Source organism: Mustelus asterias, chromosome 10 (assembly GCF_964213995.1).
Source record: "Mustelus asterias chromosome 10, sMusAst1.hap1.1, whole genome shotgun sequence".
In the NCBI taxonomy this organism is placed as follows: Eukaryota; Metazoa; Chordata; class Chondrichthyes; order Carcharhiniformes; family Triakidae; genus Mustelus; species Mustelus asterias.
This window is the reverse complement of record NC_135810.1, coordinates 68,980,423-68,997,121: the sequence shown is the minus strand read 5'-3', so window position 1 is coordinate 68,997,121 and position 16,699 is coordinate 68,980,423.

Genomic DNA, 16,699 nt, shown 5'->3' with positions numbered 1-16,699 from the left:
ATCAATGACATGTTGAAGGCTCCGGAGGAGATGCCGTAGCTTCTCCGCTCCGGGGAAGTACTGGACGACGAAGGGTACTCTGTCCACCGTGTCCCGTGTTTGTCTTCTGAGGAGGTCGGTGTGGTTTTTCGCTGTGGCGCGTCGGAACTGTTGATCGATGAGTCGAGCGCCATATCCTGTTCTTATGAGGGCATCTTTCAGCGTCTGGAGGTGTCTGTTGCGATCCTCCTCATCCGAGCAGATCCTGTGTATTCGGAGGGCTTGTCCGTAAGGGATGGCTTCTTTTACGTGTTTAGGGTGGAAGCTGGAGAAGTGGAGCATCATGAGGTTATCCGTGGGCTTGCGGTACAGTGAGGTGCTGAGGTGACCGTCCTTAATGGAGATGCGTGTGTCCAAGAATGCAACCGATTCCGGAGAGTAGTCCATGGTGAGTCTGATGGCGGGATGGAACTTGTTGATGTCATCATATAGTTGTTTCAGTGATTGCTCACCATGACTCCAAAGGAAGAAAATGTCATTGATGTATCTAGTGTATAGCATCGGTTGAAGGTCCTGTGCGGTGAAGAAGTCTTGTTCGAACCTGTGCATGAAGATGTTGGCATATTGAGGTGCGAATTTGGTCCCCATGGCTGTTCCGTGTGTCTGGATGAAGAACTGGTTGTTGAAGGTGAAGATATTGTGATCCAGGATGAAGCGGATGAGTTGTAAAATTGCATCTGGAAACTGGCAGTTGACGGCATTGAGTACTGAGGCAGTTGCAGCAATGCCATCATCGTGGGGGATGCTGGTGTACAGTGCCGAGACATCCATTGTGACGAGGAGTGCTCCTGGTTCAACTGCTCCATGTGTGTTGAGTTTCTGTAGGAAGTCCGTAGTGTCGCGACAAAAGCTGGGGGTTCTTTGTACAATGGGTTTCAAGATGCCCTCGACATAGCCGGAGAGGTTCTCGCACAGGGTTCCATTTCCTGAAACGATGGGACGGCCGGGTGTGTTTGCCTTGTGTATCTTCGGGAGGCAGTAGAGATCTCCAACGCGTGGAGTACGTGGGATGAGAGCACGGAGGGTGCTCTGAAGGTCCGGATCAAAGGTTTTGATCAGAGTGTTGAGTTGACGGGTGTGTTCTTTGGTCGGATCTGTGGGTAACTGTCTGTAGTGTTCCTCGTTGTTCAGTTGTCGGTACACTTCTTTGCAGTAATCCGTTCTGTTCAGTATGACGATGGCCCCTCCTTTGTCTGCTGGTTTGATGACAATGTTGCGGTTGGTCTTGAGAGCGTGGATGGCGTTGCGTTGTGCTTGGGTGATGTTTGGTGCTGTCTTGTGAGTGCGGCTGATGAATTTGGTGTTGACGCACCTCCTGACGGCTTGGGCATACATGTCAAGTCGAGGGCAGCGGCCTTCCGGAGGAGTCCAATTCGACTCTTTCCTCTTCGGTTGCACTGCGGGTACTCCACGCGTTGGAGATCTCTACTGCCTCCCGAAGATACACAAGGCAAACACACCCGGCCGTCCCATCGTTTCAGGAAATGGAACCCTGTGCGAGAACCTCTCCGGCTATGTCGAGGGCATCTTGAAACCCATTGTACAAAGAACCCCCAGCTTTTGTCGCGACACTACGGACTTCCTACAGAAACTCAACACACATGGAGCAGTTGAACCAGGAGCACTCCTCGTCACAATGGATGTCTCGGCACTGTACACCAGCATCCCCCACGATGATGGCATTGCTGCAACGGCCTCAGTACTCAATGCCGTCAACTGCCAGTTTCCAGATGCAATTTTACAACTCATCCGCTTCATCCTGGATCACAATATCTTCACCTTCAACAACCAGTTCTTCATCCAGACACACGGAACAGCCATGGGGACCAAATTCGCACCTCAATATGCCAACATCTTCATGCACAGGTTCGAACAAGACTTCTTCACCGCACAGGACCTTCAACCGATGCTATACACTAGATACATCAATGACATTTTCTTCCTTTGGAGTCATGGTGAGCAATCACTGAAACAACTATATGATGACATCAACAAGTTCCATCCCGCCATCAGACTCACCATGGACTACTCTCCGGAATCGGTTGCATTCTTGGACACACGCATCTCCATTAAGGACGGTCACCTCAGCACCTCACTGTACCGCAAGCCCACGGATAACCTCATGATGCTCCACTTCTCCAGCTTCCACCCTAAACACGTAAAAGAAGCCATCCCTTACGGACAAGCCCTCCGAATACACAGGATCTGCTCGGATGAGGAGGATCGCAACAGACACCTCCAGACGCTGAAAGATGCCCTCATAAGAACAGGATATGGCGCTCGACTCATCGATCAACAGTTCCGACGCGCCACAGCGAAAAACCGCACCGACCTCCTCAGAAGACAAACACGGGACACGGTGGACAGAGTACCCTTCGTCGTCCAGTACTTCCCCGGAGCGGAGAAGCTACGGCATCTCCTCCGGAGCCTTCAACATGTCATTGATTAAGACGAACATCTCGCCAAGGCCATCCCCACACCCCCACTTCTTGCCTTCAAACAACCACGCAACCTCAAACAGACCATTGTCCGCAGCAAACTACCCAGCCTTCAGGAGAACAGTGACCACGACACCACACAACCCTGCCACAGCAACCTCTGCAAGACGTGCCGGATCATCAACACGGATGCCATCATCTCACGTGAGAACACCATCTACCAGGTACACGGTACCTACTCTTGCAACTCGGCCAACGTTGTCTACCTGATACGCTGCAAGAAAGGATGTCCCGAGGCATGGTACATTGGGGAAACCATGCAGACGCTACGACAACGGATGAATGAACACCGCTCGACAATCACCAGGCAAGACTGTTCTCTTCCTGTGGGGGAGCACTTCAGCAGTCACGGGCATTCAGCCTTGGATCTTCAGGTAAGCGTTCTCCAAGGCGGCCTTCACGACACACGACAGCGCAGAGTCACTGAGCAGAAACTGATAGCCAAGTTCCGCACACATGAGGACGGTCTAAACCGGGATGTTGGATTTATGTCACATTATCAGTAACCCCCACAGCTTGCCTCCTGGACTTGCACAATTTCACAAGCTGTACTGTCTGGAGACAATACACATCTCTTTAACCTGTGTTGAATGCTCCCTCCCCCCACATTGTCTGTACATTTAAGACCTGGCTGGCTGTAGAGATTTGCATTCTAATCAGTATTCTGTAATTTGATTTCTGTGTCTGTGCCCTGTTTGAGAACAGAGACCACTCCATCTGACGAAGGAGCATTGCTCCGAAAGCTTATGGTATTTGCTACCAAATAAACCTGTTGGACTTTAACCTGGTGTTGTGAGACTTCTTACTGTGCTTACCCCAGTCCAACGCCGGCATCTCCACGTCATGTCTGATCGAAGACAGAGGGTGGTGGTCGATGGAAAATTTTCGGATTGGAGGCAGGTTGCTAGCGGAGTGCCGCAGGGATCAGTGCTTGGTTCTCTGCTCTTTGTGATTTTTATTAATGACTTAGAGGAGGGGGCTGAAGGGTGGATCAGTAAATTTGCTGATGACACCAAGATTGGTGGAGTAGTGGATGAGGTGGCGGGCTGTTGTAGACTGCAAAGAGACATAGATAGGATGCAAAGCTGGGCTGAAAAATGGCAAATGGAGTTTAACCCTGATAAATGTGAGGTGATTCATTTTGGTAGGACTAATTTAAATGTGGATTACAGGGTCAAAGGTAGGGTTCTGAAGACTGTGGAGGAACAGAGAGATCTTGGGGTTCATATCCACAGATCTCTAAAGGTTGCCACTCAAGTGGATAGAGCTGTGAAGAAGGCCTATAGTGTGTTAGCTTTTATTAACAGGGGGTTGGAGTTTAAGAGCCGTGGGGTTATGCTGCAACTGTACAGGACCTTGGTGAGACCACATTTGGAATATTGTGTGCAGTTCTGGTCACCTCACTATAAGAAGGACGTGGAAGCGCTGGAAAGAGTGCAGAGGAGATTTACCAGGATGCTGCCTGGTTTGGAGGGTAGGTCTTATGAGGAAAGGTTGAGGGAGCTAGGGCTGTTCTCTCTGGAGCGGAGGAGGCTGAGGGGAGACTTAATAGAGGTTTATAAAATGATGAAGGGGATAGATAGAGTGAAGGTTCAAAGACTATTTCCTCAGGTGGATGGAGCTATTACAAGGGGGCATAACTATAGGGTTCGTGGTGGGAGATACAGGAAGGATATCAGATGTAGGTTCTTTACGCAGAGAGTGGTTGGGGTGTGGAATGGACTGCCTGCAGTGATAGTGGAGTCAGACACTTTAGGAACATTTAAGCGGTTATTGGATAGGCACATGGAGCACACCAGGATGATAGGGAGTGGGATAGCTTGATCTTGGTTTCAGATAAAGCTCGGCACAACATCGTGGGCCGAAGGGCCTGTTCTGTGCTGTACTGTTCTATGTTCTATGTTCTATATCCCTGAGGAGAAGGGGCATATGGAGTGAGGTCCAGGGCCCTGCTCCCATCTCACCTAGTCACTGCTGTCCTAAGACCATGGCCAGAGCAATGGAATGCAGGTCCTCATGCATATGGAATGTTTGATATACATGCTTCTCCATTACGGGAAGTCAAGTTCACAAGCTGGACCTGTGGCAGAAGTCAAGGTATGAGCTTCCCCTTCTTGTTAGTTGTTTAACTGTCCACCATCATTCACGGCTGAATGTGACAGGACTGCACAGCTTAGATCTGATCTGTGGACTGTGGGATCACTTAGCCCTGTCCACTACTTGCTGTATCTGCTGTTTGACACGCAAATAGTCCTGTGTTGTAGATTCACCCAATTGGCACCTGATATTTTAGGTATGTCTAGTGCAGCTCCTGATGTGCCTTCTTGCTCTCTTCATTGAACCAGGAGTAAGCCCCGAGTTAATGGCAATGGTAGCGTGGTGAATATGCCATGCCATTAGGCTACAGATTGTGGTTGTGAACAACTCTTGTGTAGGATGGCACAGTGGCACAGTGGTTAACACAGCTGCCTCACACGTTCTTCCTGTGTCTGTGTGGGTTTCCTCTGGGTGCTCCGGTTTCCTCCCACAGACGGAAAGCTGTGCAGGTTAGGTGCATTGGCCATGCTAAATTCCCCTCTAGTGTTCAAGATTTGTAGGTTAGGGGGATTAGCGTGGTTATGGGGATAGGGTGGGCCTCAGTAAGATGTTGAGTGGGATTTTACGGCCTCGTTCAACCCGAGACTGGAAAATCCAGCCCGGAGTTTATTTATTTATTGGTGTCACAATAACACTGCAATGAAGTTACTGTGAAAACCCCCTAGTCACCACACTCTGGCTCCTGCCTGGGTACAATGAGGGAGAATTTAGTGTGGCCAATGCACCTAACAGCAGGTCTTTCGCACTGTGGGATGAAACCGGGGAGAATGTGCAGACTCTTCACAGACAGTGACCCAAAGCCGGGAATTGAACCCAGGTCCCTGGCGCTGTGAGGCAGTAGTGCTAATCACTGTGCCACCGTGCCACTCCATCAAGTTGGCGGACCTTCCCATTGTCTAGCCCTTGCCCACTCCGATTCCCATGGTGGGCAGGGCGGTAGAATTCCAGCGGTTCTGTTGGAGAGTCGGTGCAGACTCGATGGGCCTCGATGGGCCTCATTCTGCACTGTCAAACTGCTGGACTATAATATACTATGAATTCTTTGCTGCTGATGGTCCACAGCATCTCATAGGTGCCCAGGTTTGAGTTGCTAGATCTGTTCGAAATCTATTCCATTTAGTGGTAGTGCCACACAGCACATGGGCGCCAATTCTGCCAGCTTGCTACACTGATTCTTCAGCATAGGGAGCCAGGAGATGTAGACGATGTCTGATCCGTGGGTTCAGTGCTGGGCGTCCCACCCCAATAGCATCTCCCAGCACCAGATTTCCAGCAGCGTCAGCTTCACGCCAGAAGTAGGCCAAGGAGCCGCATTACACATGCAGATGAGCATGTAAATCTGATTTAAATAGAATTAACGAGCCCAGGACTGACGTCTCTGGGCCAGCTAGCCTCTAGCCCCCACCAGGAGTATTTCACTCCAGCAGTGTTTACAGCAGCTCTCCACATTCAGGGAGTTGGCGGCCCGACCCCGCTGGAGCAAAGGGGGCAATCCGGGCCCCCCAGAGGTTTGGGCGCCAGGGTGGACATTGGCACCTTGACAGTGCCAGCCTGGGCCCCCTAGCAATGCCCAAGGGGCACAGTACCAATGCCCAGGGGGCACCTTGGCATTGTCTGTCAGGCATGGGGCAGTGCCAAGGGATGGGGCCCAATGGGAGGTGGGGCCTGATGGGACGGAGCCTCTGAAGGGCAACCTGTGGGAGTGAGGGATACCTCTGCCACTCTGCATTTGAGCTGTGTGACAGAGGGAGGGAGGCCAGCAATCAGTGGCAGCCATCAGGGCAGGGTGGGGGGAGGTGGGGACTGCAGGAGTGGGGGTTCCGCACTATCGGGGGTGGGGGGTGGCGTGAGATCAGGACTGCAGGGGTGGTCGAGGTTGGACACACGCATGCTTGCGGGGGGTGGGGGGGGCAGCGATCAGGCCATGGGAGGGCGGTGGGCTTGCATTGTGGAGGTCATGGGTCTGGCCAGCGATCGAGCTGGCCAGCATTCAGGAGGCCAGCAGACAGGGGCCACTGCGCATGCGCCGACCTCCGCTCTGACAAACTGCTGCATGCGCAGTGGCCCTTTCAGCGCTCTGCTGCCTGCCTTTCAGGCAGGGATAGGCCTGATTCAGCGTGATTCACATTGGTGCACTCAGCAGTGCACAGCGTGTGGGAGATTCATTTTTAGACTCCCACTTAAAAAACCAATGTGATTTACTCCAGTTTTCATGCAAATGCGACATTTAGAATTTTTTTGGCAGAATCCTGGCCATGTTGTTGTCACGTGTTTAGAAATTGTACAGAAGTTCTGGACTTTCCACCAATTTCCACTGAAGTTTCAACAGCAGATCAGGAGAATGTCTGGGAAAGGTTTAGTCCTTCATCTTATGCTGTATTACAATTGTGTGATTCAACATATTCAAACAGAAAGGGGCGATTCTCACAAAAAATTTGAGCTGTCGAATTCGCAGGAAAATGAGTAATTCACGCTGTTTTTTTCCAGCGGACGTTCAGACTAGAATCTCCCACACTCTGTGCAATGCTGAGGCCACTAGTGCAAATTAGGGGGCAGGGCCTATTCACACTGGAGAGGTTGAAACCAACAGGCCTCTGCGCATGCGCAGTGGCCCCGCGCTGTCAGCCTGCAGTTTGCTGGTCCACTCAATCGCTGGCTCGCCCGGGATCCCCGCAGTGCTGACCCCCAACCTCCCCCATGGCCCGATCGCGTCCCCCTCCCCCCGTCCATTCACGGGCCAGCCTCGGACCCCCATCCCAGCCCAGCCTGCCCCGATCTCCAGCACCCCCAGCAGTGACTATCCCCTCCCCCCCAATAGGCAAACCACCCTCCCAGGCAGACCCCTCCCCCACCCAGCAGACCTCCCCTGGCAGAACCCCCGGCTGACCCCCTCCCCTCTCAGCCCACTCCGATCGCTGGCCTCCCTCCTGCCTCAACCAGATTCTAATGCAGAGTGGCATTCACCCCTTGGCCCCCCAGTAGGCCCTACCCACTAGGCCCCCAATAGGCCCTGCGCCCTTTGCACTGCCCCATGTCCCATGGGCAGTGCTAAGGTGTCCCCTGAGCATGGACACTTTGCCCCTTGGACAGTGCCAAGGGCACAGGCTGGCACTGCCAGGGTGCCTATGCCCAGGGGCATTAGCCCCCACCGCCCAACCCCCTGGGGGACCCTGGTTTCCCCCACTTCACTCCAGCAGGGTCATCCCGATGGTCCCCCGAAAGTGGAGTGCTATAGTAATCCCCACTGGAGTGAAACACTCTGGCGGGATGGGAGATGCTAGCGGGCCTGGAGAATTCAGTCCCGGGCCCGCTAATAGCATTTAAATAGAATGTTAAATACTATTTCAATTTAGGGCAGCACGGTAGCACAGTGGTTAGCACTGCTGCTTCACAGCTCCAGGGACCTGGGTTCGATTCCCAGCTTGGGTCACTGTCTGTGTGGAGTTTGCACATTCTCCTCGTGTCTGCGTGGGTTTCCTCCGGGTGCTCCAGTTTCCTCCCACAGTCCAAAGATGGGCGGGTTAGGTTGATTGGCCATGCTAAAAATTGCCCTTAGTGTCCTGAGATGCATAGGTTAGAGGGATTAGTAGGTAAATATGTAGGGATATGGGAGTAGGGCCTGCGTGGGATTGTGGTCGGTGCAGACTCGATGGGCCGAATGGCCTCTTTCTGTACTGTAGGGTTTCTATGATTTCTATGAATGCCAGCCTCACCTCCCAGCCGATTTCTGGCGCTGCGCAGACACCACCGGAAATCCGGGCCTGAGAGACGCAAGCGCGGCATGAACGCTTGCGGGATTCCCGTGAATCAGCCGACGCGCAATTCCCCCAGAGTAAACAATTAGAGCAGAGGGCCGGGAGAATCGCCCCAGGTTATATAAAGCACACCATTGTGTTAACCTATACACTGTGGGCCCTGATTTCCCTTCTTTTTCAGTGATGAAAACTATCTGTCATTAAAATAAACAAACCTTAACTTCATTCATTGGATGCCTATCTCTTTTCTTTTCTCTGCACCTGCTCCATCATGCTCTTTTGTGTTACTTTTCTATCAGTTTCTCATTGCTCTATTTCTTCCTTAAGTTTTTCCCTTCGGTCTTTAGCAGTCTTCACAATTATTCTATTCTGTAACATTTGGTCTTCCAGTGATTTTTTTCCCCACTGATTTATTCAGTTAATGATAAATTTACAGTTTGAATTATGCATTTGTCACATTCAGTTCCAAGATATAAATTTATAAACAGCAACATTTGAACTGCAGATAGATAATTAGAATTAATCAGGCAGAAGTCACACGAACCACATAAAGGTATGATAACCACAGAGTGGGGGGAACTGACCCCCCTTAGAATCACTCTATATGTCGCACTAAGATTGTTCTATGAATTGGAAAAGCAGGTGCCACTCAGTTCACATTGCCTTTGTTTGCTGGTAGCAGTAAGCTGAGGATTATCATAGTTTAAATGGTGAATTGCTCATAATTGAATTCTCAGTTTTATGATTTCATTTTTAATATTCAAGGATAGAGATCAATGGTCTTGAAGAAAAAATTGAGATGCCCTCGTTATCGTCCCCCTCCACTAAAACTGCCCCCTCCAACCCCACAAGCTCTACTAGTTAACAGGATAAGGGCAGCAGATGCATGGGAGCACTCCATGGGTGCTGACCACCCAGGCTGCTTCCTCCCAGGCTACAGTGGTCAGCTAAGATGGCCTTCTGTGACCATCCTTGGGAAAGAGATCATCCTAGCTTTCCTGGGCTGCTTCCAGGAAATGCTGCAGGGCTGCGTTATTGAAACAAGGAGAAATAGCTTGCTGCTTTCTCCTACTCATCCTTTCCTTCTCCCATTAGTGCAGGCCTATCTGGGTGCCTTTTAAATATGGCACCTGGATATGATGGCAAGGCACCCAAGGTACCCAACTTCCTGCCCCCCTCCACCCCCCCAACCATGAGACTCGACATGGGAAACCCACGTGCATTTTTAATGAGATGGGGAGCAGACAGTTGTATGTGAAAGCCCAATATCCCTCTGCCATCCACGGTGGAAATGATTCCCACATTCTCATCCCGCCATGGAACCTATGGCAGGCAGAGAAGATTCAACCAATTATATTTGAAGATCAGATCTTTTAAGAATATTGTTTTTGATAACTGTTCAACTTTTCCCTAATTTGCACCTTCACTGGACTGCAAGGCAATTCCACAAAAACTAGGATTCCATACCCATGGTACTTACGGGGAAAGCACCACTTTCTCACAAATTCATTGAAGTATCAGAGCCTCCCACACCTCCATCTCAAAATGCCAGACTAGAGCTGAAGCCAATTATTACCATTGCTTCCTGTTCTTCATCTCTTAAGTGTCAGAAGTTGACAGGTCTCCTCCAGTGGCCTAATGTTTCTTGGCAAGGTGTGCTGCTTTCTTCCATAGGAAGAATGTATAGATTTAATTGGCTACTTCAACCTCCAGATCCTTCAGTCACAATGGAGGTGACTTTGAGCCCGCACTCTCCATCCATGGGAATGGCGGCACACACTCAAAATCTGAGGGTGCGATTCATGGCGGCGAGTTCAGATCTTCCAGCCCCATCGCTAATGGAGTAGCATGAAACACGCTGTGGGACCCCAGGAAGCTCATTTTAATACATTAGCACGTCATTAGCAAGCACTCTCTCCTTGGACTTCCCCCCTCACTGGATATTCAGAGGGCACCATTTACAACAGGTGTGAACCCTTCGTGGGGGTCTCCTCAGAGGCTTAAAGGTTAGTTAGCCCCCGGGGACGAGGGACGTGGCCAGGCAGCGGCCTGGCAATACACCTTGGCACTGCCCCTTGGCATCAATTGGTACTGCCGGGTTGACATGGGCCCTTCAGCCATTGTGCCGGTGCCGGCCATCAAACACCTATCTATTCTTACTCACACACTAGATTTTACAGCCCTTTACTTCAATGATTTTTTTCTTGCCAATTTTCTTCCTGTTATTTACTTTCTCCCAAGCTGATGACTAATGATGGTTGACTGTTCACATTCTGAACCTGTTTTGTCCAATGGGCCTCCTTTGCAATCTTAGTTCCATTTTAAATGAACATTGACCGTTAAAAGATTCCGTTAAGTTATCCTATGAAAGCCAATCAAATGGTGCAAGACACATCAGGCATGACAATGATTAATTTTTTTTAAAAAGCCTTCAAACTGAAAATTAAGTCGAGCAAAACTAAGGAATTTAAACAGTGCTGAGGCTGCCTCTCGTTAACATCAGCACATGCAATATGTATTCTTATCTCAGAGTAGAAAGCCAAAATATCAACCAAGCTAATAGAAGTGAAGAGTTTAGGTTTTCTGAAGCTTCCAATGACATTTCTAACAAGAAACAATTATAAAGTTTGCACATATTGTCATGGTAATGGTGAAACAATGCCACACCAAAGCTTTTCTGTCACTTCCTCTTCTGTCAGTCACTGATATGAAAATCTTGTTGCCTTGTTACGAACAATGCCTGCAGCAAAACGCAAATGTTCAGTTACTGTAATTTTATTTGATAAATAATTTACTTCAGAGAGTAAGAAAAAAATCCACATAAAGCAAAAGTCTGTCCATAGACTACCAATGCCATCTGCTGGAAAGGTAAGAGACAGGGATGGTATAATCTCATGGATTGGATTCATTTGATCAGCCTCAATCTCATTGCTATGTGCAATTGTATTATTACTATGTCTAATCCAAGGTACATTGCTAAATTATTTTATTCAGTGATCAAACTAGTAGGAACTGAATACTGTTTAATAGACATGGCTGACATAATTCAGGTCAGATTATTACTGATTAAATATGCAGCACCATAGTTTCTGCTGTATCCCAGAACAATATCACCTCTGTCCACTGTCAGTAAATCTCAGTACCACAAGTGCTGTGTTTTTATTCCATAGCTACGTGGAATTATGATTGACTGAAGTGGTCCCTTGGCTGAATGTTTGTCCATTATTTTCTTTCTTCCACTTGCTCAGCTTTTCCAGATCCTTCAGTTGTTTTATAGTTCTGGAGATGAGGGATTGCAGTGAAGTGGATAGCCTGGAAAAGTTGGGCTTATCCTTCTTAGAGCAGAGAAGTCTAAAAGGAGATTTGATAGAGATGGGTTCAGTTTTATAAGTAAAGAGAAGCTGTTTCCAAAGGCTGAAGAGTAACCAGAGGGCACAGATTTTAAACGATTGGCTCCATAAATCATAGAATCCCTACAGTGCAGAAGGAGGCCATTCAGCCCATCGAGTCTGCACTGATCACAATCCCACCCAGGCCCTAACTCCCAACCCTAACCCTACATATTTACCCTGCTAATCCCCCTGACACTAGGGTTAATTTAGCATGGCCAATCAACCTAACCTGCACATCTTTGGACTGAAGATGAAGATAAACTTTCTTTCCATGAATGGTTAGGTTTTTAGAGTACACTGCCTGATCGGGTGGTGAATACAATTCAATAGTCTTCAAAATGGAATTGGACAAATATTTGAAGGGGAAAATATTTTAGGGGATGGGCAGAGCAAGGGATAGGAATTAGCCCGGATTGTTCTTTGGAAAACTTAACAATAATTCAAACGGCTGAATGGCTTCTTTCTGTGGTGTACTATTTTATGATCCTATGATTTTCAGAGGTCAGTAAATTAATTTGTTTTCCTCTTTGGGCTTTCTGACCCAGGTTTTGTAATTAGGAAGAGCTGAGCTAAAGGTTGAAATTCATGTGCATTCAACATGCTGGGAACTCAGTTTCCAAAGTCAACATAATTGAAATGAACACTGGGAATGGCTCTCATTGGCAGCTCACCCATGAAGAAATGAAGAATTTGGGTGCTGTTTCAGGATTTACAAGGCAAGATATGGGGAGGATTGTGGGGGGAGGGGTGGGAAGGGGTGGATTCTCCCATCCTATTGCACCAAAAAAGAGCACCAGGAGAATCTCCGTGCCGGAAATCAGCGGGGAGTCACGGAAATCATTTAAATAAAGATTTTAATAAATTTTAAACACAATTAGCAGGCCCAGGACTGAAACCTCCAGGCCCACCAGCGGTCCCCACTTCTGCCAGGAGTGGTTCACTCCAGTGGGGTTCACAGTAGCTCACCACTAAAAGGGAACTAGCTGCCTCAGCCTGCTGGAGTAAAGGGGGGGGTAATCGGGGCCTCCCAGGGGGTCAGGTGGCACAGGGTGCTGCCCCCTGCACATTGGCATCTTGGCAGTGCCAGCCTGTGCCTACTGGTACTGCCCAAGGAGCAAAGTGTCAATGCCCAGGGAGCACCTTGTCACAGCCCATCGGGTATGGGGCAGTGCCAAGGGGAGGGACCTATGGGGAGGTGGGGCCTAAGGGGTGGGGCCTAATGAGGGTGGGGTCCTGCTACCACTCTGCAGACAGGATTGATGGGGGAAGGAGGGAGGGCAGCGATCGGGGCAAGCTGAGGTGGGTCGTGTCAGCCTACTGGGGGTGTCGCCACTGTGGGGGTGGGGGGGTCGGCACTGCAGGGGGGGTTGGCACTGCAGGGGGATAACTGTCAGGGGAGGTGCTGGAGATCAGGTCGGGCCAGGAGCTGGCCTGGGAATGTTGGGGCGGCCAGTGATCAGGCTGTGGGGGGGGCCGAAGGGCCGGCATTGCGCGCGTTGCAGGGCTGGCCAGCGATCGAGCTGGCCAGCAATCGGGAGGTCGGCAGTGCTGGGTTACTGCGCATGCGCCGATCCCGGCGCTGACAGGTCCGTGCATGCGCAGTCGCCCGCTCAGCGCTTTGCTGCCAGCCTCCCACGCGGGAATAGGTCCCACCCACTGATTTATAATGATATACATGTTAGTGACCTCTGCAGTGCAGAGTGTGGGAGATCCTTCTCTGAACTCCCATTGAAAAAAACAGCGTGATTTACTCCAGTTTTCACGCGAGTTCAACACTTTGTTTGGGAGAATTCCGGCCATGATGTTGCTTCCAATTGTCAGTGAAGCAACACTCACAGGTTTATTCCCAAACTCAAATTAAGATTATCAAAGAGATCTCTGGAAAGGAAGGCAGGGTGTAATTGTGTTAATGTTAGCAAAGGTTTTTTAACCTATATCAAAAGACAAAATGCCATTAAGAATCTTTTTGGAACATGAAAGAATAATGTTGATCAGCTTCAACTGATTCTCAGAGTTGCTGAATGACTATGAATGGAGCTTTGATGAATTCCCTCCTCTGTTTGATGTGCTCATTGAGAAATATGCCAATAGGTTCTCTGCTACTGTCCACCTCAAGCCTAGCTTCACTGGTCAATACACTCACTGAGATTCCTACAGTTCCACACACTCTAAGATTCGCCTTATCAGCAGCCTCCTAATTAGGGCCCAAGCCATTTTCTTACCATGGCTGCTTGATGCCAAAACAGGGCACATTAAAGTTATCCTGTGGAATAATAGTTTTATGAACTAGTTTCCAGTCCAAGGGAACTGTACCTGATTCTAGTGAAATGTTGACTAAATGGACAAATGGACAAAATGGACTGAGAATCTGGTCTATTTTGTTGTATCGCTTTGGATGGATATTATTCAGTTCTGGAGTCCTATCAAGTTTGAGCTTTCTTAATCTAGCCAAACATTTCTATCTATTTTACTAGGAATGATGCTCCTCAATATGAAGCACTCTTCATTTGGAGTCGAGATAACATCTAAAGATATGGACCAATATGAAATAGTCATTCAGCAACTCTGAGAATCAGTTGAATCTGACCAACATTATTCTTTAATGTTCCAAAAAGATCCTTAATGGCATTTTGACTTTTGATGTAGGCCGAGAAACCTTCGCTAACATTAACACAATTACATTCTGTCTTCTTTTCTAGAGATCTCTTTGCTAATCTTAATCTTTTTGCCTTCTTTAATTACATGCAGTGCCTTTCCCTATTCTCATGTGAGTTATTATGTGTGGAGTGCCTTCTGTTTCAATACACTTTATCTCTACATTTTTTGTCAACCGTAATGATTTTGTTTTACCATATGAAAATATTAAGGCAAAGGCGTGATGAAGCAAATTGTAACTGTATAAATGCTACTTCAGTGTTAATGTCAGTGTCGACTGAAGGGAGCTAGCTTTGCTTGGGTACAGTAACAGCAGTAACAAGCAATAGATGACTAAAGCATACCATATGACAGTGACATATTCACCTTATCAAAGATCAACTGCCCTCTGGTGTCAGTATTAAATATCACCTTGGTGGAAAGCTCTTTATAACCCGTTAAGAGTCACCTCCTTGAAAAGAAACAAAACTGACCACTGTAGACATATACGATCTACAGTTTGCAAATGATGACAGTGCTGTTGCCCACTCTGCACCAGATTTGCAAGTCATTCCTAATCTCTTCAAAACTATACACAAAAAATTTGGCCTATCCTGAAATGTTGTCAAAGCAAAACTCATATATTAACCCACACCTGGTCAGCCAGATATTAAATGGTAGCAGCCCTTAGTTAAGAGTGGTCTTTGCATCAATTTTACCCACTCTTTTCTATGTGCAAGAATGACCAAAGAACAAGAACAAAGAACAATACAGCACAGGAACAGGCCCTTCGGCCCTCCAAGCCCGCGCCGCTCCCCGGTCCAGGATTGAATCCTGAATCCAGGATTCCCCGCCCAATTTTCCAGCCTATCTACATCCTAATATCCTATCCACCGAGCTGTCCCTCACAGCTACAACGCTTTGTTCATCACAACCTATTTACTCACCCCCACCCCCCCATTCCAGACCATGTGATCTCCAGGGAGAGGCGAAAACCCAGAGTGAAAACCCCAGGGCCAATATGGGGAAAGAAAATCTGGGAAATTCCTCTCCGACCCCCTGAGGCGATCGAAACGATTCCAGGAGATCACACTGGCCCTGATCAGAAAATGCTTCCCAACCCTATTCATTTCCACTTCTGCTTTACGAACACCATCTGAATTCCCTGCCCCTGAGACAGGTTCCCAACTATCCGCAGTCTCGCTCTGTACTGGCACCAGCAAGATGATCATAGAATGAAGCCTTGAAACGAGAAACAAAGAACAATTAGCCCGCGCCGCTCCCTGGTCCAAACTGGACCACTCTTTTGTATCCCTCCATTCCCACTCCGTTCATATAGCTGTCTAGATAAGTCTTAAACGTTCCCAGTGTGTCCGCCTCCACCACCTTGCCCGGCAACACATTCCAGGCCCCCACGACCCTCTGTGTAAAATATGTCCTTCTGATATCTGTGTTAAACCTCCCCCCCTTCACCTTGAACCTATGACCCCTCGTGAACGTCACCACCGACCCGGGGAAAAGCTTCCCACCGTTCACCCTATCTATGCCTTTCATAATTTTATACACCTCTATTAAGTCTCCCCTCATCCTCCGTCTTTCCAAGGAGAACAACCCCAGTTTCCCCAATCTCTCCTCATAACCAAGCCCCTCCATACCAGGCAACATCCTGGTAAACCTCCTCTGTACTCTCTCCAAAGCCTCCACGTCCTTCTGGTAGTGTGGCGACCAGAACTGGACGCAGTATTCCAAATGCGGCCGAACCAACGTTCTATACATCTGCAACATCAGACCCCAACTTTTATACTCTATGCCCCGTCCTATAAAGGTAAGCATGCCATATGCCTTCTTCACCACCTTCTCCACCTGTGACGCCACCTTCAAAGATCTGTGGACTTGCACACCCAGGTCCCTCTGTGTCTCTACACCCTTTATGGTTCTTCCATTTATCGTGTAGCTCCTCCCTACATTATTCCCACCAAAATGCATCACTTCGCATTTATCAGGATTGAACTCCATCTGCCATTTCTTTGCCCAAATTTCCAGCCTATCTATATCCTTCTGTAGCCTCTGACAATGTTCCTCACTATCTGCAAGTCCTGCCAGTTTTGTGTCGTCCGCAAACTTACTGATCACCCCAGTTACTCCTTCTTCCAGATCATTTATATAAATCACAAACAGCAGAGGTCCCAATACAGAGCCCTGCGGAACACCACTAGTCACAGGCCTCCAGCCGGAAAAAGACCCTTCCACTACCACCCTCTGTCTTCTATGACCAAGCCAGTTC